The 25,686-nt window shown below is 43.7% G+C and overlaps 1 protein-coding gene across 5 annotated transcripts in view; it reads right to left on the bottom strand.

Annotated features, from left to right (window-relative positions):
* THRB (thyroid hormone receptor beta) overlaps nucleotides 1-25,686 on the bottom strand; it is a 416,080-nt gene that overhangs the window by 231,565 nt on the left and 158,829 nt on the right. For all 5 annotated transcript variants that reach the window (XM_061134940.1, XM_061134937.1, XM_061134939.1 and 2 more), the window contains exon 2: nucleotides 2,283-2,354. The gene's annotated coding sequence lies outside the window, so the exon portion shown is untranslated. The remainder of the gene's footprint in view (nucleotides 1-2,282; nucleotides 2,355-25,686) is intronic.

The following is a 25,686-nucleotide window of genomic DNA, read 5'->3' as shown; positions in this document are numbered from 1 at the left end:
ACTGCCTCTGCCTCCTGTGACCCTCTGTCACCATCACCAACACTGTTTAAAACCCCCTCCTCCTGGCTCTTCTCAGTCCAGCTTTCTCATCAAGCTCTAATTGGCAGGCCTGTCCACTGGGTCTGATCTGCCTGGGCCCAGGACACCAGCAAGTGTTTCAACCCAAATGATAACCTTCCACGTTACTGCCGGACTTTCTAAAACACACAAACAGAAGAACTCCAAGTATTTGGCTCCAAGTATTTCTGGGGGAGAAATGTCCATTTTAAAGGATGCTTTATTCAGGTCACTAAAGGCCGGAATTCCAACCTGTCACCAGAAGTTCTACTCTGAAAAGATACAGAAGAAGAAATCTTACATTTCACAGGTACCAAAAGAGTATTCAGATGAAACAGCAGAGGTTAAAAAATTAAGGACAATTTCCCGAGCATTATCCACAGTCCATGTCCAAGAAATGCATGAATCAAGTATTGTACTTGGGACCTCCACCCCAGAAATCCCCTACATTCTCCTTTAGCAGCATTACGGGCCAGAAGGTATTCAGGGGTTCTGTTGCCTGAAATACTGAGGTTTCTTTTTTCCTAGTTTTGGAAATTATTGAACAAAGAAAGTGTTGGAAAAGCAGCATGGCCTCTTGTCTTCTCCAACTTTGCAAAATGACTATAAACCCCACTCAACAGAGTGCACACGGCTTTAAGAAAGACCATCAGTATTTCCAGTATTTCAGGAAGTTCTCAGTAATTTTTTTGCTCTCAGCTAGTTTTGTTTTTTTTTTTTTTTGCTCTGTTTTCCTTTGTTGCTTTCATTTGTTAACAGAGGTAGAATTTATGCATAGCAAAAAGGAAGCGGGTTTTGACAAATGCCATGCCGCACACACATCTATGAAGACAGACATTTCTATCACCCCAGAAAATTCCCTGTGCCCCTGCCTAGCCAAGCTGGTCTCTCCCCAAAGTAGCCACTATTTTGATTGCTATCACCACAGAATAGCTGTGCCTTTTTCAGAACAAGGTAAAAATGGAAGAACACAGTGTAGTTTTTAAGTGACTGATGTCTCATGTTTTAAGCATCTATAAAAAGCACCTCTTGGCTTCCTTATCTGCAAATTGAGGGGCCTGCCCCGTGAAAACAGTGGGCAAGTCCTCTGAGGTTTCCTGGGGGCCTGAGAAGCCACCTTCATTGCAGGTGGGTGGCGTGCAGGCAGAAGCTCGGGCTTCCCTCCTCCCAACGGGAACAGCTGTACTTTTCCGTATCTTACAAATTGTGTTTCACTGGAAGACTGCATTCAAGTGTTCTTTGTAAAAAAAAAAAAAAATTTAAAAAGTTGGAGAAGTGTAGGTCTAGCCAATTCTTACCGATCCCTCTCCCTGGAACCTTCTATAAATTACAAATCGTGTTTCTGATATGAGAGCCGGGACTGGCCCCCTGGAGGGAAGGCTGGGAGACAGCGGCAGCCCGAGGAGGGGCCCCCGGGGAGGCCAGGGCCCCGAGCTCTGTAATATTAGCACTGGCGACAATCAGATAGCGCCACCCCAACCCAGGCAGCCGGACAATAGGCCAGAGGCGCTGGCGATGGCAGGCACAAAGACAGCATTCAGAGGGCCCGGCTCCACCACCAGCCAGGGCTGTCCAGACGCCACAGACCCCAGCCCAGCCGGAATGTCACCTCGCCGCCAGAAAGCCATCTTTCCTGGTTAGCTTTTAAACTGCTAAAAATAATAAACACAGAAAGGAAAGTGCTGACACAATCTTAACTGCGGAGACAAACTGAAACCGTTGTTATAATAATGTCAACAAACTGGGCTCCAAATGACATCCTAGCATTCCAAATATTTCTCGACTTCGGGGGACCGAAGGGAGGCTGGGGGGCTTGTCTGTGTAGGAAGCGGGTCTTCACTGCACAGTTGCTCTCGTCTACCTGACTCGCTCCAACCCAGGGTAGAGATGCGATCCTTCTGCCTTCTTTAGCACTCAAGGAAGAGAGGTTGGAGGGAACTCTGGTTCTCCATTCAGCGTTTTTTCACATAACAAATGACAAGTGGTCTCCTTTCTCTCTGTGCCCAATTATTAGTTTTTCTCCCCAAGTGAATTTGAAGCATCCTTTTCTCCATTATGTTTATTTTTAACCTGCTGAATGCTTTGTGTTTCTCCTTAATACCTACAGAGTTCAAAACTATCTTAAATAACAACACCAGCAATGCATAAACGAGAAGATCACTCCCAGAATGCTGCAAAGTGACAATCATAAAATCATGAATCTGCAAACAAGTGTAACATCTGACCTGACGATCCATGAAACCCCGTGTGGAACTTGGCACCCAGGCAGGACGGCCAGTGGGAAGGAGACTGCAGATCTGGAAAAAGAGAAACACAAGAAGATAAATAAAAGTGTTTTTTTTTTTTTTTTTAAAGTTCCCCAACATTTGCTTAATCCGCCACTGTTCTTCTTTCTATGTTTGAATAGGGTCTGGTTTCAGAGCTGTCTCTGATTTTGAATACATGCAAATAGACTTAGATAAAATCCCATTCCAAAGAGGAGCCAGTTTTAGAGAAAAGGACTTTAACACAAGGATTCTAATAACACATTATGGGATGGAACAGGGTTTCTGAGTCCCAAGAACCTACTTTCCTATGCACAGGATCCCCGGCCTTGGAAGAGGTCTAAAAGGCAAACGTGAATCTTAAACAATTTAGAACTTCTGTGCTAAACACTGTCCAGCTGGGTGTCAGAGGATGGTCCCCAGGGTAGGTCCTAACACGCCCCAGCTGCGGCCGTGCCCCTGTGAGTCGGCAGGGGGAGGGGCCGAGAGGACCCCACGGAGATGCTGGATGGTGGCAAGTGCGGTGATGCTGGGAACACGTCCCCCGGGTCTTCTAAAAAGATGGAAGAGAAACCAGGGCATTTGCTCCCGCAAGAGATGACGCCTCCAAGTGCCTGTCTGCACAGCAAGCGAGGGGCTGCTCTTTCAGTGACTGTGGTCCCACGACTGTGGCTGCCGTGAGGAGCTTAGAAATCCGGGGGACGCAGAGGTTGGTGAGGGCGAGACAAACATCTGGGTCCCCTCTACCCAGAACGGACCATAGACAACATTTTGTTATTATCGGCTCTTTTTAAAAAAGCAAACAAAATGGAGCATAGGTATCATCTCCTTGACGACCTGCTCCAAGGTCAGGTCACCAGTTTGTTTGTATCTTTCCAGTAGGCTTTTTTTTTCTTTAAACACTTACAACATGAGTACCCAGGACAAGAAACAGTGTTTGCGTGTTCGTAACTCACGGGTACGATGTGCATCTATGTACACGCCTCTGTCGTCCTGCAGTTGGACCCAGTGTTATGTGTGTGATTTGACCATGTTGAGAGCGCCAAGTCTGAGCTCAGTCTTAGCTCATTGCCCTTCCACCTGGTGCCATCAAAGCCGCCGCCATGCCATTAAACTGTGTGCTGCTTACGTGAGTGTGCATGTGCGGGTGTGCATGTGCAAGTTTTCTCGGCAACTCCACTCAGCTTCTCGAGATGCTGCTCTTTCTTCTATACCCTGGCTCCATGCAGAGTGAACACTAGGTGTGCTAAAAGGCAAAACGTCTGCTAACAATTCATCTGCTTATTATAAATCTTCTTCCCTTTTCAAACAATATTAAGGAACGGACAAGGCGGGAAGAAGTTTGTGTTTGTAACCCCTGTGGCTTTAAGTGTGAGTAGATATACCACGTTTCAACCACTACCTTCAACACCTAAAAACAAACTTTGCCTTTGTATGAAAATAATATTGAATCTCAACTTATTTTTTGAGGGTATAAATCTGGCTTGGATTTTAAAGAATATGCATGAAACCTGAGTCAGTGAAAACAACCTAAACATTCTCAATACTTAATAATAATAATAAGCAGTTTAATGTATAACGCTTCTTAAGCACATTTTGTGGGCTGGGTTTGCTAATTTTCTCACCTAATTTAATTTAATTTAATCCTCACAATGCTTGTATGAGGTAGGCATTATTAATAACCCCGTTGTTCCCATGAGGAAAAGAGAGGCAGAGAAAGGTTTAAAATTTTGCCCAAAGGCAAACTGTGAAAAAGAGACTAGCTGGGACTCTTACTCAGGCAGTAAGACGTCAGGGGTCTCATTCTGAATTACCAAGAACAAGCTCAGGTTTAAAGATGAAAACAGCAGTGAGGAAAACTGGAAAACAGTGTCACTGAGGCGGCTTCCAAGTTTTGCTATAATACAAATGGACAGCATCTCTTTCATGGTGTGGTTCAAACCAAGAACAAACCAAATTAGAGTTCTCCAAGCAGACAAATTCAAAGCAATTTCCTAGTGATGAAAGAAATTTAAAGTAGCAAGGTCAAGCCCCAGACCCTTCCAACTTAAACAGCCCCATCTTTAATTCTTCTTCTCTTCAGAAAACAGGGAGCTGTGGATTTGCTCATGGCTCAAAGAAGGCATCCCGGTTTGTTTATACAGATTCAAAGCAAAAATGAGAATCACTCCTTGGGACAACTTTAGCCTAGAATGTGTGTTCTTGACACACTTTCAATTGGGACACAAATATATTAGCAGTGTGGTTATTTTGTACTTCCAAAAGATTCCGTTTTATAACTGATTCATATTTATGTTTGGAAGACGTTTATTTCTGGGCATGAAACAGTTCATTTTGTTAAGCCATCTGACCTGAGGTAAGGTTGGCACCATTTCCCATGACTGCTCCCAATTAATGCAAATTGAAGGTTAAAGGATAAATAAACTCCTTTAACTTGTTTTATTAATATGTTATTTATAAATGACTCTTTACTTGGTCTATTTTTTTTAGCCTGTAACTATGTACAAATGAACTCTAAAGAGTGAACTAGAGAATACATAATGTGTATTTTATTGCAAAGTTTTCATTTAAAAAGGGTTTTTCTTACAGCAAAAAATGAAGGTCATCTACCTCTCTGCCTTTGGGTCTCAGGTCTCTTGTCTGATCCTATAGAGCCTGATGTTGACCAACTCCATTGCATTCATGGCACATCCTCAGCACTCCCTGCCCCTTGCAGCTCCTCTTCCCAAGAGGCTCAGTCCTGCCTCCTTTAAATTTGATTTCGGTCATGTGACTTGCTTCAGCCAATGGCATGTTAATAAGTATGCTGCATGGAGAAGTCTGGAGAAGTTCTTGCTACGTTTATGTCTTTTCTTTGCTCCTCTATAACTGCCATGAGAACGCACCGGGGCTAGCCTGTCATGCCTGAGAAACACAGAACGGAGCTGACTCATGCCTCATCCAAGACCATTCTAGACCAGCCTAGAGCAGCCAAGCCCCCCGCAACAGGAGAGCACCCAAGATGCTCAGAACCACTCAGCCGGCCACAGATATCCAGGAACGAGGACAGCCCTGCTCTTTTGTTTGTTTGTTTGACCTATAAATTCAAATTCCAACAACTCACTTCTCATATGCTTTATACCTTTCATTTGCATCTGTTAGTAAGCCTTCTCAGTTCCTTTCTTATCACTTATTGCATAATTATAAAAAGGGAATAAATGCATAAAGTCTAGCAAAAAATCAATTCCTTAGGCTTGTTATCCCTCTTATCCCCCAGTCCAGGTCCTGTCCTCAGGGGGCAGCCTCTCAGTCACACCTGGGCCCCCCTGTGATGGACAGGACACGACACAAGGCATTCACTGGTACAGAGAGCTCCATCTGCAGGAACATCTGAGAGTCAGAACAGATACTGGGCTTGAAGGTTACAAAGGGCCTGAACAGACGGAAAAGGATGTTCGGGGAGCAGCAGCCGTGGGAGAAAAGTGCACCAACCATGGAGGGAGGGAGCAAGTGTTCCGGTTAGACAGAGAGGTTGTATACTTGGGAGGAAGACGCAGGGGAGGAGGACAGGCAAAAAAGCTGCAAAGGCGAGAACGTGAAAGAGCTGGGACCACTGAAAAGAAAGGATAATTATTTGATGCACGTGCATGCTCAGTTACTCGGTGTGTGACCCCATGGACTGTAGCCCGCCAGGCTCCTCTGTCCCTGAGATTTTCCAGGCAAGAATACTGGAGTGGGTTGCCATTTCCTTCTCCAATTATGTGATGTAACAGGTGCTAATTACCCTACAATAGTAATCATCTTACTTTATATAAATGTGTCAATGTATCATGTTACACACCCTAAATTTACACAGTGTTATATGCCAAATACATTTTGATTAAAAAAAAGAGCTTGGAGCCCAATCCAAGCAAATTTGACTTCTTTCTGTTCTGAAGGCAGTGGGGAAATGAATTGGTTCTGAGCAGAGAGCAATATGACCCAAACCATGTGTTAGAAATATTACTCTGATAAAACCTTGTGGGGTAGATGGGAGGGAGAGAAACAGATGAGGGATTTGTAAGTCAGCACAGACCTCGGGGAGCTCACAACCTTCTTGAACACATTGACAGGAGTCTGTGTAGACATTCAGTTTTCCTAGAAATGGGACAGAGCTTTCACATGGTTTTCAACGGAGCCCATGATCCTTGACCTTATCAAACACTGTAAATGCCAGAAGCAGGGCATGATCTGGACAGCAGGGTCAAAACTGCAACAGTGGCAATGGGAATGGAAAGGGGCAAACAGCATAAACATTTGTAAGGCATTATCTCAAATAATCTATTAACAGATGAATAGGAAGAGAAATGAAACGGGCGAGAGATACTAAAAGGTTTGATTCTGTAAATGAAGTATAATGTATAAAAATACTGAATCACTGTGTTGCACACCTGAAATGGATACAATATTGCAAATCAACTATAATTTTTTTTTAAAAAGGGAACAGAGAAAATAAATAAAAGGTTTAATTCTGGGCTGTTTCCACCTGCTGTTCCTTTCTGCTCCCTATGAAATGGAGGAAGCAACTCATGTTTCCAAGATACCATAAAGAGTTCCTAAGTTAAAAATTTCTGAGATAAACACAAGGCATGGGCATCACCGTGGTCCCCTTCCCATGTCATCACAGATATTACTAATCAAATGCAAACTCTATCCTGCCGAGTCCAAACACAATCTCCAAACCCCTCTCAACTAGCTCCCTTCTGAGGCAGCCACTGTCTTTTTTAGAGTGACCATCTTTATTTATAGCATTCACTTTCTTTGGTTTCATAAAGATGAAGCACCAGTGAATGGATGTACTTAGCATAAGGTATTAATACTAATAGGATCTGTATATACAAACTTATATGCATATTTCCCACATATGGGAAACTTACACACAATCAGGTCACCTGCTAGATCTTATTCAAGTTCATGAGTTCACTCAATGTTAACTCAAAGCAATTAAATATAGATTTGAATGAAGCTGAATTAGGGGGAAAATTTTGGTATGCATGAAAACTTACTCTATTATTAAATAATCATAGTAAAAGTTGAAAATTAGCACATGTCATCATACTCAACAGCTAGTGATCCCACTGTCTGGTGAAGTCTCGGGCAAGTAGGTATGTAATGTTACCACAAGCCATCCTTCTATCAAAGTGTGATGAGTTGGTTGGTATTTGAAAGTCACTAGAGCAGTTTTCTAATTTGGGGCCTTTTCCATATGACATTTGAGGTGTCATCATCAGTTGCCTTCTATATGGGACCATAATAAAGACAGATTCAGGTAAGCCAAGCTTTTTCTACTTGTACTTCTGATCAACAAGAAGGTAATTGCTATCTATATGAACATGAAGACTCCCTGGTCCCTTCAACCCCAAACCCCATAGTTTAATCTCTTCAATTCCAAAGACACATCTTTTAGAAACTTGTGTATATATAAAAATATTCCAAGAAAAAGAAAAGAAAAAAAATCTCTAATGTAAAAAATCCCCAGCAGTAATTATTTGACATGATCCACAATAAGAAGTTTGTCTTATACTATAACACATGCCCATATATTTAGATGTATCCCAGGTGTCACTAGTGGTAAAGAACCTGCCTGCCAATGCAGGAAATGTTAGAGACGCAGGTTCAGTCCCCAGGTCAGGAAGATCCCCTGGAGGAGGGCATGGCAGTCCACTCCAGTATTCTTGCCTGGAGAATCCCATGGACAGAGGAGCCTGGTGGGCTACAGTCCATTGGACAGAAAAGAGTCAGACACGACTAAAGCAAATTAGCATGCACACGCACATGCATATCTAACTAAAACAAAAGGTCCGTAAGATCATGTTCTTGCTCATGTGATGTATTTGGATATTTTCTATTTCATTAACACTATCCTATTCTTTATAATATACTATTTCATTAAAGAAAAATTACTAATAACCTACTAAATTGATTTCCTCACCCACAAATAGGGCCCAACCCACAGTTTAAAAGGCACTACTGTAGCAAAGTAAAGTACCCCGACTTTGTTCACCAATGTAAACGTATCCACAAAAGATCAATCCTGGGCAACTTAGCAGGAAAAAAAAATCTCTTGGCTCTCTGTCTAGTATCCTGGATGAAACTAAGGTTTGCTGAGCCAATTTTTGTACTTGGTGGTTGACAATGAGTGAACACTGAAAGGCAGAGATCAAATCCCCACTCTCCTCTCAACACATCTCTTCCGCTGGGTCATTTGTGCCGTGCAAGTATCAAGCTATTCAATTTTGCTGTCATTTACCGTTCTTTTTCCAACAGCAATGGAAACGCAGGATCGGCTTACTGTCTCCTCTCTTAGGTAGAATTCGATTATTCTCTCTCCTGCCCCTTTGAACAAAGATGGCATTCATCCCTCTGGAAAACCACCCCCAGGGGATCTGCAAACAAAACCTGGCAGGAAAACCACTACCCACAAAGGAGCAACAGCAGAACTGGGTGTTGAGGATCTCTGTCCGGATTACAGACCAGAGCGAACTTTGTAATGATTCTTTTGACCAAGTATACACAGTTGGAATTGGAGCAATGTAATTAACTATAAAGACAAATAGTAAGAGGCTACATGCCTCCAAATTCAGTGGCAGCTACCCCCCAGAAATCTATTTCTTAAAAGATTAAAAACTATTTCCTCTTTCTAAAAGGAAAAAAGTGAACAAGGACTACAGAATCATCATCTAGGAGAAACCTTAGAGGCTTTCTTGCCAGTCCTCTGGTGCCAGAATATTCTTTCTTAAGACTGTTCTTTCTTACCTTTGACATTCACACACTTACTGTGTGCCCTTTGCCACTCATCCAACTAGTAAAATGTTAGTGAGGGCATCAAAAGCCTGAAGTTTTTCACTTCCACATTCTTTCATTCAGCACTTCTTCTTCTTTGAATTTGTCTTAAATAAATGATTATGGATATGTACCCATAATCATATTTATATATATACACACACACACACATTCACACACATGAAGCCTCAGTGACAAAGATGCTCATGTAATGTTATCTATAACGGCAAAGGGCTCAAATAATATACAAGTAATTGCTAAAGTGGCCATCTTTGAGTGGTGGGTTATTGGGATTCAAATTATATTCTGTATGGTAAGTTACTTCACTAGTGTCTGGCTCTTTGCAACCCCATGGACTGTAGCCCACCACGCTCCTCTGTCCATGGATTCTCCAGGCAAGAATACTGGAGGGGGTTGCCATGACCTCCTCCAGGGGATCTTCCTGACCCAGGGATAGAACCTGCATCTTCTACATCTCCTGTGTTGGCAGGCAGATTCTTTACCACTAGCACCACCTGGGAAGCCCTTTATTCTGTATGTGGTGGTGTGTGGTTTACTTACTAAGTAGTGTTCGACTCTTGTGACCCCATGGACTGCAACCTGCCAGGCTCCTCTGTCCATGGGATTCTCTGGGCAAGAACACTGGAGTGGGTATGGAGTGGGTACTGCTATTTCCTTCTCCAGGGGATGTTCCCCACCCAGGGATCAAATTTGCGTCTCCTGCATTGCAGGCAGATTCTTTACCAACTGAGCTATGAGGGAAGCCCATATATTCTGTATACTTACCCATATTTTCCAAATTTTCCAAAATAAAGACAAAGGAATTGAAAAGAACACAAGGCAATTGAAAAGTGCTTGTTCTTATTACTGAGACACTGGTGAATCTCCAGGCACATGTATGATCAGGCTCTGAGACACTATAATATCTCATGAAACAGAATATCTATCTATATATGTGTGTATGTATATACACATATATATTTATGAACAGCAATTTCATCCTCAAACTCGACAGAAATGCATGCACATGTTCACCAAAAGATCTACACAAAAATGTCTATAGCTGTGCTTCTCATAGCCCAAGCTGGAAACAATTAAAATATTCATCATCCAGTAGAAAGGACATATGCCCACAATGAAATATAAATCACAAATGATGGAATGCCTCACAAACATAATATTGAGCAAAAACAAGTCAGACATAAGGAGTACATTCTACATGAGCCCCTTACATAAAACTCAAAAAAAGCGAAACTAATCTATAGTTTTAGAATTCAGGAAAATTCAGTCTTTGGGAGGAGAAACTGAGGGGGAAGAGGGACAGTTTATTCTTCCTGTCAATGTTCAATTTCATGATATAAATGGTGGCTGGCTACATGGGTGTTTGTACTTTGTGAAAATGTGTCAGGCAGTATGCTGATGACTTTGATACTTAGTTGCAACACATTAAGAGTTCCTGGAACCATTTTCCGGAGTAACCCCCATTTTTAATGTAATGGATGCATTCATTTTACTGTATGTTTTAATGGAACGTATGCACATTTTGCTTCAAAAATAAGTTTATTTATGAGACTTTAATAAATAGCTCATGTTTCCCACTTAGCAGTCATAAAAACATTGACATACATGGTAAAGAGCCGTGACAGGACCTAAAGTACACATAGGATAAATTTCAGACATCTTGTGGAGTGTAGAGCAATGCTGTCACTTATGTGAAGTGGAAAGAAACTGCCTTAAATTACCAGAGTCTTCTGTAAAGAGTTTGTTTAGCATGTTATTCATTTTTCCTCTTTGTAAAGAATAGCAAAAAAATTTTTTTGTGTGTGCATAGCTGCAGGAAATGACCAGCAAAATTTGTATAATGTTTTCCTCTTACAACTGGCTTCTAGAAAACTCAGCCCTAAATTTGTGCACACCCGCAGGTCAGTGGTTTTCAAACTTTCCTTTTACTATAGCCACAGTAAGAAACACACTTTATATCATGACCCAAGATACAAATACACACATACATTTGTTAACATGCAATTTGGTGAATAATACCCTTACTTTGTGCAATATCCTCTGATATTTTCTATCCTATCCCATTCTATTCTAACCCTTCATATCCTATTCCATTAAAAGATTGCCACTAAATTTGAAAAATATTTTCTAGAGTTCCTGGCCAATATAAAAACCTACTGAATTATATAATGGCATATATTTGCATATCAACCTAATCTTCAGCTCATTATTAGTGTCGATCTCTGGTTTCTTTTGCTTCTCACTTTCTCCTATCCTTTATAACTTATGTTAACTTATTCTAGTATATGGATCTTTCTAAGCTATCATCATCTTTTCCAGAACAAGCTCCCTGAACTGCTTTCAAAGTCACGTGATAGTCAGTCAAGACAGAACCGGGAGAGGAAGGTCCTCCCAAGGCGGCAGGGCCTGCTCCTCCGGGAACAGGAACCAGAGCTCCTGTAGGACAGACACTTCCGGAGGCCCCACTGCAGCAGTCTCTGCAGCGAGGGCGATGGTGACGGGGACCACGTGGTGGGGGCTCACCTCTCACTTTCCAGGGAACAATAGACACTCTTGCTTTCCATGAAGTTCTCCTGCATTTCCGACAGCTGGGAGGGAGAGAGCCAGCTCATTCCAAGAAACACAAAGACACTTTTGAAAGAGGAACAAAGGGTTCTACAGTTGAGAGTGAAGGATAGCATGAGCATCTCTGCATCTCTGTGATAAAGGAGTTCATGCTCTTGAGTTTCCTTTATCTCTCTTTTCAGGGTGTAAAGTCCTTCTCAGGTCATCGAAGTGGTGTGTCTACAGGAGCACGAGCAAACATGTTGGGAGGAGCCAGTCCAGGCGTGTGAGGAGAAACTCTATCTTTCTAACCCAGGGACACACTTTGCCTTAATAAAACTTAAAAAAAAAAAAACAACATTCTCTCAGGTCCTATCAAAACTTTCCCTGCACAAGGTTCTTGGATCACTTTTGGGCAAGGTGCCATCTTGGCTTATGCTCCACACCCCAAAGAAAGAAAAATATGTTTGGGGCCAGAGCACCAAGGTTCACTTTGGTAGTGCTGTTTTTGTGAGGAGAGGGATGTGAATATGACTGGTCCTTTCCCTTTAGCAAAAAAAAAAAAAAAAGGATCCTGAGGAATCTAACAGGGCTGGAACGGCTTAGTTCTTTCCTAGGACACGGGGCTTAGGTTTTGTTTCTGCTTTCACTCCAAGAGAGCATGGACGTTCCCAAGGAAATAACCAAAAATGCAAACTAAGATTTACATGCACGGATGTCTACACAAGTATTTGTCTTAGTGGCATGAAGTCAGAAGCAGTCCATAAGCTCCAGGCTGGCAGGAAGACTTTTAAAAAGTAATTGTGCAATCATTAAAACTAATCCTTACAATGTGAGAAATAACCACAATAAAACGTTCAATGTAAAAAGCAAGATTAAAAACTACAGGTAACAAAATATGGATTCAACCATGTTAAAGCATGTATGCATTACATTTGCACAGAAAAAGACTTGGAAAAAACACTCCAAAATGTTAAGAGGAGCTAGAAACACTGGCTAGTGAAATCAAGAGTGAACATGAAATGTGTTTTTTACTCTTATTTCTTAGTTATCATTTATATATTTTTACTTATTTGTCTCTTATTTATTATTATCTCTCTTTTTTTTTTAAGTTTTCCACTCTACACATGGACTGCTTTTACAACTAGATAAAAGCTATTGTAAAAAAATGTATTGATGTAATTCTTTATAAGTTCTAAATTGTTCTTAAACAATTGTAAATTGTTCATTCACTGACTGGTAAATATCTGGAAACTTTGTTCCTTTTCTTTTGACTCATGACAACTTCAGGAGTTAAATTCCTAACTTAAAATGGACAACAGAAAGACTGGATGCCTCAGTGAATCTTATGCAAAGAAAAGGAAAACTCTTATGTAAAGAGAAAAAAGGAGTGAAACATAGGTTCTTACCCTCTGAACATATTTGTATGAAGGAAAACCAACTTAAAACACCCGTTTTTTTTCTAATGTATATCTTTTTCATGTGGATTATGTGGACCAACTTAATACTGTAGCTTATTAATAATATTAAAGGTTTAGATGACCCATCTGCAAGCCCACCCAGTTAATGTAAATGTCACACACACGCATGAATTCCCCTGGCAGAGTTCCCCAGCCTTACAGCAACTGATGTCGTCCAGCTGGCTAAGGCAAAAGCGAGCAACAGAGCAATCTCTGTGTGTGTGCTCAGTCGCTCAGTTGTGTCCGACCCTCTGCGACCCCATGGACTGTAGCCCTCCAGGCTCCTCTGTCCATGAGATTTCCCAGGCAAGAATACTGGGGTGGGCTGCCATTTCCTCCTCCAGGGGATCTTCCCCACCCAGAGTTCAAACCTGAGTCTCCTGCATTGACAGGCTGATTCTTTACCATTGTGCCACCTGGTAAGCCCAGAGTAATCTCTACACTATTTGAAAAGGAAATGAAGGCAGTTCCAGAAGCTGAGGCTGCTGCCCTTGAGCCTGGGTCACGGGACAGTCACCATGAGTTCAGCCAGCTCACCAGCTCAGTAGGGGAGACCATGTTGCACTGGCAGATGCAGAGAGGAAAAAACACGTTAACCTGTTTTATCATTTCTCTGACTTTGTATATTTGATACATAATTCCATATGGCTAAAAAGAAAACTTCCATAAAATCTTCTTAGTAGCAAGCCACCTTACCAATTAAGAGATTTTCTCTTTCATTCCTTAATTGAGCTGAAACAAAACTGAATAAAGCAAGTGCATGAAGCAAACTGTAAGTACCGATGCTCTGGCAACAAAGCAGCCCCAATCCCTCTCTAAACTCTGCTAAGATTTTAAAGCCAGTTTCTCAGTAACGTGGATGGGGCACCTCCTACAGCTTGGCAGCCGATGCCGTGCTCTCGATTAAAGTTCCTAAATAAAGAGTGTTCAAGAAATTTTCCAGTGCTATCGCAGACTGGATAGAAACTTGTTTACTTTGGAAAAACAAGAGGCATAGAGAGTTACTAGGACCTATACATTCGGTTTTCTAGTTTATAATGGTAAGGTATACTGTTTTTTTAATGGTTTTTCCAGTAGTCATGTATGGATGTGAGAGTTGGACCAAAAAAGGCTGAGTACCCAAGAACTGATGCTTTTGAACTGTGGTGTTCGAGAAGACTCTTGAGAGTCCCTTGAACTGCAAGGAGATCCAACCAGTCCATCCTAAAGGAGATCAGTCCTGGGTGTTCATTGGAAGGACTGATGCTGAAGCTGAAACTCCAATACTTTGGCCACCTGATGTGGCCAAAGATGTGAAGAACTGATGTGAAGAACTGACTCACTGGAAAAGATCCTGATGCTGGGAAAGATTGAAGGTGGGAGGAGAACGGGATGACAGAGGATGAGATGGTTGGATGGCATCACCGACTCAATGGACATGGGTTTGGATAAGCTCCAGGAGTTGGTGATGGACAGGGAGGCCTGGCATGCTGCAGTCCATGGGGTCACAGAGTCAGACACGACTGAGCGACTGAACAAGAACAAACTTTCTGACACCTTGAGGCCTTTTCCAGTCCTTGGTCAGAGGCATTCGCTACTGCCTTTGGAACATACACCCAGGTTCAGACACCGCCTGAACCAGAACAGGCGGTGGGGATGGGGTGGGGAAGAGAAGGGCGTCTGAGCGGAAGAGAAGGGTGAAGGCTGTTGCGTTCTGTCTGCGTTCCTGCTCTCAGAGAAGGGGTTTCAGCATCTGTGAGTACGCGGGAAGACATCCACACGTCCAGGCTGTCTGGAGACCTTGCTTTGGAACCGAGATTATGACCCCCTGACTCTGTGAAGGCCCTCCTGGGCCCCCATCCCCCACGGCCCCACCCCAGCAGCTCCGCGCTCTGGGCGCTCCGGCTGGTTCTCGGTGACTCTGGACAGAGGAGACCAGAAAAGGCTCGGGACGTGAGGGGCAAGGGTTTCTTCATAGGTCCACATGGTACACGTAAACATGTGAACTCAGAGGAGAGAGACAAAACTCTTCCGCAGAGTAGAATGCCAGCTGATACATACAGATGGAGCAATGGGGTTAGAAAACCATCAGTGGGTGTTAAAACTAGTGGCAGAAAATTTGAGGAGGAAAATGGTATTTGTATTGTCTCAGGGTGCTTCCGCCCAAATAACGTATTGATTCCGAAGAGGAGAGAGCAGTAACCTTGCATGGGCAAACCCGGCAGACAGCACTTCAGCTGAGCGATGAAGACCAGCATCGCCGCTGGTGCAGTAAACTGACCTCACGTGTCCCGAGAAGGACACAAGGTCACCACTGTGGTCTCCCTTCCAAAAAGGCACCGCCTGAATCGAACATCAAGGAAACGTCAGAAACCCAATTCTGCAAAAGAATTTGTCTGTATCTTTCCAAAACATCAAGAAACACAAAGAAAGCCTGAGGAGCTGTTTTGGAGTAAGGAGACATGACAACCTTTTGTAACAGGAGATTGTGGAACAAATCTCCACCGAGAAAAACATCGCTACCAGGAAGACTACTGGACAATTGACAGAATTGGAATATGGAATGTTGAGTAGATAACAGTATCATATCAACGCTGAACTTCCTGGGCTTGATAACTACACCGGGTTCTATGAGAGACTGCCCTTGCTCAGAAAATACCGCAAAGCAGTTAAGAACGAGGGCAAAAGAGACAGCAGGGTGGGGAATAGAGATCTGAGGACGGGAAAGCACTCTTCTCTCCACCTCTCCACCCTGGAACTCCTCCCCGGGACTCGGAGACTGTGGCTGCTGTGGGCGGGGCGCCCATCTGGGAAGTGAAGCCCAGAACATTCCAGTAAGGGAGAAAGGGTGTGTCCAACAGGGTCACAGCAGCACGGAGACACCTAACACACACCCCCCCCCCCACATGTACACACCTCACATGTACACATCCCACATACACACACCCCCCACATGTACACACCTCACATACACACACCCACCCCACACATACACACCTCACATACACACCTACCCCACATGTACACACCCCACAAACACAGCCCCCCCACATGTACACACCTCACATACACACACCACATACATACACACCCACCATGCATGTACACACCCCACATACACACACACCCCACATGTACACACCTCACATACACACACCACATACACACCCACCCCACATGTACACACCCCACATACATACACCACATACACACACCCCACATACATACACCACATACACACACCCCACATACACACACCACATACACACCCCACATACACACACCACACACACATACCCCCCCACATGTACACACCCCACATACACACACAACACACATACACACCCCACATACACACCCCAAATACACACACACCAGATACACACACACACCCCACATACACACACCACATACACACCCCACACACACCACACACACACACACACACACCCCCCATATGTACATACCCCACATACACACACCACATACACACACCCCACATGTACACACCCCACAAACACACAGCACATACACACAGACATCCCCCACATGTACACACCCCACATACACACACACCCCACATGTACACACCACATACACACATCCCACATGTACACACACCACACACACACACCACATATACACATACCACATACACACACATCACATATACACCCCCCCACACACACCCCCACATACAAACACCACATACACACCCCCACATGTACACACACATACACACACCCCCCACATGTACATACCCCACATACACACACACCACATACACACACCACATACACACACACACACCCCACATGTACATACACCCCACATGTATACACCCCACATATACACACCACATACACACCCCACATACACACACACACACCCCACATACACACATACCACACACACCCCACATACACACACCACACACACACACACACACACACACCACTCTCACACCCCCCACAGACATCACTGACACATCCTGTATACACACACATCCCTGAAATACACACACACACACACCACACATACCCTGCATACACATACCCTGAATATACACACCCCACATACACACACCTTGCATACATACACTATACACACACATACACACACCACACATATACACATACCACACACTCACACCTCTGCCCCACACATTGCTGACATACCCTGCATACACAAACACATACCCCAAATACACACATACCATACATACCCTGCGTACACACACCCTGCATACACACACCACACACACTGCATACACACACACTCACCACATACACTCCCACCATCCCCCACAGCACACGGCACATACACACACAAACACAGACCCGAATGAAGGACAGTCTGGGGGTTTGGGGAGTTTCTATACCCTCAGCCATTTTAATGTCTGCGGGAGTCTGGCTGACCCTGGAAACTCCGAAACGTCAGCTCTGGCCTGGCACTGTACTGCTGCTTTCTGGGCTGAGGGGAATAGTTCTCATCAGTTCCTCTCCTCGTATCTTCCGCTTCTTTGCTCTGATAGCTGGCTTGAAGGCGCAGCTCTGGTGACAGCCGCCCCAGGAACATGTGAGCGCAGGGGCTTCACGAGCTGCCTCCCCGCCAGGCTCCCTGTCTGCCTGCTCTCGCCTCTCTCCTCGACTGCATGGGAGGACACCCTGCCCCCTTGGGGAGACTGTGTGCAGGTCTGTTTAGACTAGGTTGTATGGGAATCCTTCTCTAGAGCACGCCCTGTGGAGATACAGACACCTCCAGGAGAAGCAGTCCGAGAAGAGGGTACATGGCAGAGATGAACACCAGGGCCTGAAACTTCTCCACTTCGAATTCCAGACACATCACCATAAGCCTTAATTTAGTCAATAATTTAAGTACCAGCAAATCTAGACTCTGGAGGGATCTTGTTAAAGTGCATATTCTGACCCAGTAAGTCTAAGTGGAGCCTGAGATTCTGCATTTCTGACCAGGACCTGCCGACTCTGCCCATCTGCTTCTCAAAGACCATGGTCCTCGTCGCCCGTGACGTTAGCACCCGACACCAGGTCAGCGCAGCACGCTTAGGTCTGTTTCTTAAGACGAGAAACTGAAGCTCAGTGTGACCAAACCACTTTGCCAAGGTGACAAGGCAAGCAGACAAAAGCTAAAATTTACAGTCCAGCCTCTCCCACCAGATCACCCTGCTCCAGTGTCCTGTCCCCTATCCTCACCCAGGTCCCCAAGAGAATAGCCACCTGCATGGGGGCCAGGAGGAGGACTGCTGAGCTGACAGCAGTCTCAGCCACATGGGCAGCAAGTGAGTCCCTGAGCTTTTTGACAGTAAAATAGTTTCCTCAGTGTTTAAAATAGGCTATCGGCAAGTTGTTGTTCAGTCCTCAGTCATGTCCGACTCTTTGCGACCCCATGGACTGCAGCACGCCAGACTTCCCTGTCCTTCACTATCTCCCTGAGTTCACTCAAACTCATATCCATTGAGTCAGAGATGCCATCCAACCATCTCATCCTCTGTCATCCCCTTCTCCTCCTGCCTTCAATCTTTCCCCGCACCAGGGTCTTTTCCAATGAGTTGGCTCTTACCATCAGGTGGCCAAAGTACTGGAGCTTCAGCTTCAGCATTAGTCCTTCTGATAAATACTCAGGGTTGATTTCATTTAGGATTGCCTGGTTTGATCTCCTTGTTGTCCAAGGGACTCTCAAGAGTCTTCTCCAACACCACAATTTGAAAGCATCAATTCTTTAGCACTCAGCCTTCTTTATGACCCAACTCTCACATCCATACATGACTACAGCAAAACCCATAGCTTTGATTAGACAGACCTTTGTTGCAAAGTGATGTCTCTGCTTTTTAATACTCTGTCGAGGTTTGTCAAAGCTTTTCTTCCAAGGAACAAGCATCTCTTAATTTCATGGCAGCAGTCACCATCTGCAGTGATTTTGGAGGCCAAGAAAATAAAAACTGTCACTGTTTCCACATTTTCCCCCCATCGGTTTACAATGAAGTGATGGGACCAGATGCCATGATCTTAGTTTTTTGAATGTTGAGTTTTAAGCCAGCTTTTTCACTCTCCCCTTTCACCCTTATAAAAAGGCTCTTTAGTTTCTGTTCACTTTCTGCATAAGGGTGGTATATCATCTACATATCTGAGGTTGTTGATATTTCTCCTGGCAATCTTGATTCCAGCTTGTGAGTCATCCAGCCCAGCATTTTGCATGAGGTACTCTGCACATAAGTTAAATAAGCAGGGTGACAGAAAAGCCTTGACATATTCCTTTCTCAATTTTGAACCCGTCTGTTGCTTTGTGTCTGGTTCTAACTGTTGCTTCTTGATCTGCATATATGTTTCTCAGGAGACGGGTAAGGTGGTCTGGTATTCCCATCTCTTTAAGAATTTTCCACAGTTTGTTGTGATCCATAGTCAAAGGTTTTCACTCAGTCAATGAAGCAGATGTTTTTCTGGAATTCCTTGCTTTTTCTTGATCCAATGCAATTTGATCTCTGGTTCCTTCGCCTTTTCTAAATCTAGTTTGTATATCTGTAAGTTCTCAGTTCACATGTTGCTGAAGCCTCACTTGAAGGAATTTGAGCATTACCTTACTAGCATGTAAAATGAGCTCAACTGGATCGTAGTTTGAATAGAACAAGTTATAAATAACATAATTTTCAGAGAATAATATATAATTTAAAGCTAAACCTATTGAGAATGATCAATTTTCTGATTGTGTTATAGTATTACTGCGCTTCTTTTTTTTTTTTTTTAAGCACTCGTTTATTTGATAATTAGTGTTGTATATATTCTACCTTGTGTGAGCACATTTAAATTCAGTAAAATTTTGGAGAACTAGAGATTTGGAGTGTCACAGGCTGTACCCCCAAATATCCCTCTCCATCTCTCCATATCCTAAAAAAATCCCCATTGATTACATTGCATATATTCTTGATCTTTTCTGGGTCATGCATCCCTTGGGTCCCTTGGGGAATCTAAGATGGGCAATTCTGTGGTTTCTGTTGCTTTGTTTCCGGAAGATGCTCTTCTGGTGCACATTTCTACAGACAGTCCTGGGAGGTTTATTGACCTCTTGAAATCTTCTATGGGCTCCTATGATAAGAACAGGTGGTGTTCAGTCTGTAGGAGGTCGCCTAAGATCCCATAAAACTTGTCCTCCAGAAATGTTAACCATGGGCCCACCCACACTTTCTAGAGGAATGCATTAAGGGACAGTCCTTTCTTGCTTGCTTTTCAAACACTCCGAACTCCTACTACTGCTGAGGTAAGCAAATTCTTAAAAGCAGTTTTTGCAACTCAGCCAACACCCTGGAGTTTCCCTGGTTGCTCAGTGGTAAAAACAAAACAAAAACAAACAAAAACCACCTGCCACTGCAGGAGACGTGGGTTCGATCCCTAGATTGGGAAGATCCCCCAAAGATGGGCATGGCAACCCACCCCAGTATCCTTGCCTGGAGAATCCCATGGACAGAAGAGCCTGGTGGGCTACAGTCCATGGGGGTCACAAGAGTTGGACACAACTGAGCAACTGAGCAACAACAACACCTTGAATCCTAAAGCAATAAATAGCTCTGACCCTACCAGTTCAACAGACCATAGGGTCACAAAGAGTCGGACACGACTGAAGTGACTTAGCACTCACGCTAACACTTCATCAACCCGATGTGAATTCACGGTCAAAGTCATCAGAAGGGCTGTATCAGAAGGGCTGGGCCAGCTATGAGACGATGTCAACCGAATATGCACGCAGAGGAAAACAGAATACGTGAGGCATTCTTCAGGAATACCGAGAGAACGTGAGGCCTCCCTGATTCTGAGTTCACTTCAGACTAACACAGCAAAGATGGGCTCTGGTTACCACGGTCCTAAAACGTTTCTTGTTGGGAGCAGAGGAGGGGAATGTAACGACTCGGGATAAATTACCCTTTAGCAATATTCGGCGGTTCACGTTTTTAAATACTTCAGCATTAGGGCTTCCCTAGTGGTGCAGTGCTAAAGAATTCGCCTTGCAAGGAAGGGGCCAGGGGTTCAAACCCTCCTCCTGGAGGAGGCCCACGTACCATGGGACAGCTAAGCCCCCACACCACAAGTCCTGGGGCCCAAGCCCTCTGGAGGCCGGGCTCTGCAACGGGAGAAGCCACCGCAGGGAGAAGCCCGCAGCCGCAACCAGAGAGCCGCTTCAGCTCGCCTCAGCTAGACAAAGCCCACGAGCCGCAACGAAGCCACTGCCGTCAAAAAATAAATTAGTTAATTAAATGAATCCTAAAAGAAAATGTCATCACTAGCTACCATTCTCAGGGTCCGTGGTCAATAACGTAACCAAAACATAAGGTTCTTTCTTGGTTTGGGGAACCTGGACTCAAGTTGAAAATAAAGACAAGGGGCTGGTAGCCTCGAATCAACTTTGTGGTCTGTTTTTCTCCTGCTTTTTGGTTCTCATTTTATCTTAGTATAAAATAATATACAAGAGAATACCAATATTTCAGGTTCGACATCTCCGGGCTTCCAGGAATGTTCAGAGATCGTTTCGCTCAAATTCCTCCACTGGGGAAAGGGAGGAACAGCAAGGGGAAGCGACTGTCTCAGTGTTCACACTCTGCCAGTGCTGGGAGCCCTGCCTCTTTTATTGTGAGAATATTAATAGATATACAATCTATGTGGAGCGAAAATAAATACCATGGGAAGGGAGTCTCTAGAGCTGCCTCTGTCGAAAGCGCCTGGATCATCCTCCCAGAAGTGTTCTTTGTACACACACACATAGATATCTGTGCATCCTTTTTTTTCTCCATAGAAGAAGGACCAGGATAAACCTTCTTTGGCTTACTTTGTTTGGCTCTTGGTTTGAATTCTTTCCTATTGGTATATTCAAATGTCCTTCCTTCTTCTAAAGGGGCTACATCGTGTTCTCTTGGCCTTCCGTTTATACTTTATTAAAAGCTCTTCGCTAATGAGGTTCTTTACGACATTTGCTGTTCTTTTGTACTACAAGCCACGCTGTGCCAATCAAATATACTTTAACTGGGTGCATCATTTAATACACTTCTCTCTCTCTTGTTCCACTACTTGTTTTTCTGGAAACTTCCCACATTAGCAACTGCTCTCCATCATTCTTATCTGCCACTTGGCTTTAGTTGCCTCTGCAGGATTTATCACCACCTGAAACAGAACGTATTTGCTTGTTCACTTTTTGTCGCTTGTAGCTGCTATTAGAATAGTAACTCCCTGGGTTTGCAAACTTACTTTTATTCGCTGCGGTGTTCTTAAAACAGAGAACAGTGATTGGCTTTTGGTATGTGCTCAATAAATAAGGAATCAGTGAATGATGCTTCACACATTTTTCCTATTGGACTACTGGTCTTCCTCTTACTGACTCATAAAAGTTCTTTATATGGCAACTAAATCAGCCTGTGTCATTTGTCCTTCTCACATAGTTTCCAGTGTGGTGTTTATCATTTCACTTTGTTGAGGGCACTCTTTCTGCCGTAAAGAGTGGTTTAGTTATTATATACTTAAGCATAGCATATTTGTCTTTTATAACTTTCAAGTTTTGTGTCTTGGTTTGAAAGGCTTTGCGCACTCCAGAGTTATTTTTAAAAACTTGTCTGGCACTTTCACGGTTTGTTTTCCTGTTGGAATCTTTGATTCATTTGGAATTTATTTTGGCAAAGGTAGTGGCTATGTAATCAGCTTTGTTATTTTTTCCCAAATAGTTAGCCAGTTGATTCAACATGAATTAAAAAACAATTCGTCCTTTCCTCATTGCTCCGAATGCCATCTTTATCATATATCAAATTCCCATAAATATTTACATCATATCTCATCTCTAGTCTGCTCTGTTAACTCGCCTGTCCATTCCTGGGTTGGTACTAATCTATCTTAATTAGCCTTGCAATATAGTGATTTTCACATCTGGGTAGGGCTGGGCGCTCCTTTTTGTCCTCTCTCTGCCCTAGATTTCCCATCTATCCTCACGTGCTTATTTTTTCATAAGAATATCAGAAGCTACAGAGCCAGTTGACCCTCCCTCCAAAAGATTACCTCATTATTTTATTGCAACCAGATTATTTTACAGATTCATTTAGAAAGAAATGACATCAATACAAGAACTGGCTCTCTTGACTCTTGGATGTTTCCTATGCTCTCCCAAGCTCCTGATACACCCAAATGAGACTCAGTTCTCTTCAATGAAAGGATGATGGCTTCATTTGTGTGCATATGACATTGGCAGAGACGACCCAAAGGCAGAGCTCAGCTGGAATTATCCCACAGCTACCCTCCATGTAGCTTCTCTAGCATTTGGCAGCTGCAGGGTCGTCCAACATCTTAGATGGTGGCTGGACTCAAGAGCAAGTGCTCAGAGAACACAGGGGCAGCTGTGTGGCCTCAGAAGTCCCCTTCCCCCATTTGCTCAAAGTGCTCACGTGCCACCACACTCAAAGGAAGGGCACAGAGACCTCCACCTCTTGCTAAGAGGGGGTCAAGGGATCTGTGGCCATGCTCCAAAACTATTGCAGCATCTATTAGTAGAGAATTGGACAGTTTCCTTCTATTACTTCTGACTTTTCTACCATTTTCTTTCCGTGTCTCCCATTTCTCACTCTGGAAACACTGACGTGGTTCAGAACTGGAAAGTAATTGATCTTTGAAATGAAGTTTTCTGTTGAGTTGCATTACTAGCCCGTGCCTAAGGGGGAAGCCATGTCCCCAGTGTGACTCTGGCTTTCTCTACCAGTGCCTTCTGCTCCCTCCCCCTATACCCACATTACAGCTGCTGGGATCCCCCTGCCAGAGGCGGGCAGGGGCAGAGACAGTCAACTCAAATTCATTAATTTTTACCAATTTGTTATTTGGCACCAGTTTTGCATATGGTCAGAAAGGGAACTAAAATGAAAAGTAAATGTTTCGAGAATTTATTGTGAAATGCAACCACTCATTTCAAAGACCCTCCCCTCTCCCAGGGCTGCCTGCTCTTTCAAATGATCCATGGCGTTGTTTTAAAGGCCTTAAAGACGTGCCCTGGCAATTCACTGGGTACACTACTAGAGCATCAACTTTTCTTCTATATTCCAGGGATAGCGGCAACATTTACTGAATACCCACTGCATAGGTACTTTATATATGTTTATCATTGCATTTATTTTTATTTTAAAAATTTATTGGGGAATAGTTGATTCACAGTGCTGTGTTAATTTCAGGTGTATAGCACAGTAAATAAGGTTATATATATAAAGTTTTCATCGCTCAGTCATGTCTGACTCTTTGAGGCCCCATGGACTGTAGCCCGTCAGGCTCCTCTATCCATGGAATTCTCTAGGCAAGAATACTGGAGTGGGTTGCCATTGCTTTCTCCAGGGGATCTTCCCAACCCAGGGATCGAACCCAGATTTCCCACATTGCAGGCGGATTCTTTGCCATCTCAGATATATATATGTGTGTGTGTATATATATACACACACACACGTATGCAATCTTTTTCAGATTCTTTTCCCATAAGGGTTATCACAGAGTTCCCTGTGAGTAGAGTTCCCTGTGCTCTATAGCAAGTCCTTATTAGTTATCTATTTTATATACAGTAGTGTGTGCATATTACTGCATTTAACCCTAACTTCAAGGGTGGGAATTGCCCAGCCCATTTTAGAGCTGAGAGCACCGCTGCTCAGAATGATAAATTGTCTGAGTGTCTCGGAGCTCAAATGTAATGAGCTATTCCCACATCCTTGCGATACAAAACGCAGCCTTCTTATCAAGAGCATTGGCATCACCTGGGAACTTGTTAGAAATGCAGAACCTGGGCCCCAACCCAGACCTACTGCATCACGAGCTGCATTGTAACAAGGCCCCCAGGTGAGGCGGACTTGCCTTAAAGTTGGAGGAGCGCCACTCTGAGTCCCAGAGATCTTCTGGCTGGAGTTCCATGGAGAGCTGCTAAACCCGAGTTCCCTTCCTGCTTCTCAATGCCAGTTTAATTGGACTAGGGTGTGACCTAAGCATTAGGACTTTTCAAAGCTTCCTGGCTGGTTCGAACATGCAGTTAAGTTAGAACCATGGCTAATACAGCTCACTCAGTACTCAGTGTATCCTGTTTCCTTTTTACCATTTTTATACATGGTCTATGTCCCCAGCACAAATATATTTTATATAACAGCTCTATTTTCAGGGTAGTTTCTTGCAGAAAATAAGCACTCAGTAAACACTGGCTGCTATTGCTCTTGTTGAAAACTGTGCCTTGATTGGTCTGCTGTGGGGCTCGGGCATCACTGCTTTTGGCAAGGTGCCTCACGTGACTCTATTGTATCGTCAAGGTTGAACACCACTGGAGCTCCTGCAGCTCCAGCTGATGGTTGCTATGGAGAAACTCGGGTGGAGGAATGCCAAATGTTCTGATTTCTGCAGAAGAGCCTCAAAATCCAGATTTTAGAATAAATGTTGTCAACAAATTTAGGTTTTTGAAAAAACTGCATGCAAGTAAAATAAAACACATCTGTTTGTATGTACGTGTGCATCTGGTTAGGGATGCAGGAAAGTCAATACATTTAAAGTCATTCCCTGGGG

This window comes from Dama dama, chromosome 32, assembly GCF_033118175.1.
Source record: "Dama dama isolate Ldn47 chromosome 32, ASM3311817v1, whole genome shotgun sequence".
In the NCBI taxonomy this organism is placed as follows: Eukaryota; Metazoa; Chordata; class Mammalia; order Artiodactyla; family Cervidae; genus Dama; species Dama dama.
Note: the sequence above shows the minus strand (reverse complement) of the source record. Positions and strands in the feature narration are given on the sequence as shown.